This window comes from Oryx dammah, unplaced genomic scaffold (assembly GCF_014754425.2).
Source record: "Oryx dammah isolate SB20612 unplaced genomic scaffold, SCBI_Odam_1.1 HiC_scaffold_2, whole genome shotgun sequence".
Lineage (NCBI taxonomy): Eukaryota > Metazoa > Chordata > Mammalia > Artiodactyla > Bovidae > Oryx > Oryx dammah.
In genome coordinates this window covers 147,364,025-147,364,836 of record NW_024070186.1, presented here as the reverse complement: position 1 = coordinate 147,364,836, position 812 = coordinate 147,364,025, and the positions used below count along the sequence as shown (strand labels likewise).

The 812-nt window shown below is 33.7% G+C and overlaps 1 non-coding gene across 1 annotated transcript; it reads left to right on the top strand.

The window, feature by feature from the left end:
* The first annotated feature begins 264 nt into the window (after positions 1-264).
* LOC120859950 lies at positions 265-383 on the top strand. The gene has a single exon (XR_005720197.1). It is a non-coding gene; the product is annotated as a small nucleolar RNA SNORA51 (small nucleolar RNA).
* The last annotated feature ends 429 nt before the right edge of the window (positions 384-812 follow it).

Genomic DNA, 812 nt, shown 5'->3' with positions numbered 1-812 from the left:
TCTGCAGATTATTCTTATCAGATAATTTACAAGAAAAATGAGACTAAATCAGCCCTTTTTTTAATCCCTCAATGTTACATTACTGAATATAATGTTTATTCTTTTCTAGTTCATTATATTGTTTTAATGGAAAAAATATGGTCTGTATGACCCTGCTCTATTGGGTTATGTCCCCCTTTTGACCATCTTAGCATATATTTAGTAATTTTGTAACATTCTTTGCTATTTGTATTCTATTACTTTTTCTTTTAAGTAATACCTTGAGGCTTCCCAGTGTTTACCACAGGCTGTTTGCTTACAATGACTGTACAAAAAGGGCAGAATAAATCTATTCTATAAACCAGGTCCTCTGCCTGGTCAGTGTTGTGAATAGGAAGACATAGAAATGAAGCAGACAACTAATAGTAATGTCTATAATTTATTTTTTTCTACATATGAAACTTGGTATTCTGGTAAGTTCTCATTTTATTCTCACTAAACCCTAAAATGTAGATAAAAGTATATCCTCTCCTTCTTAGAAAGATAGGGCATGGCTATCCTTTCCAGTATTCTTGCCTGAATAATTCTGTGGACAGGGGAGGCTGGTGGGCTATAGACCTTGGGGTCGCAAAGAGTTGGACACCATAGAGTAACTAATACTTTCACTTTCACCCACAGGCATTGAGAGGTTAACTTGACAGTATCTCCCATGAGTGAATGCAATAATTAGCATTTAAACTTAGACAGCCTGGTTCCAAAGTCTAAACATGTTATGTTATTTTATTTCTATAACTTCATTATAGAGATACCATTTATAAATATTCATCTCCCTT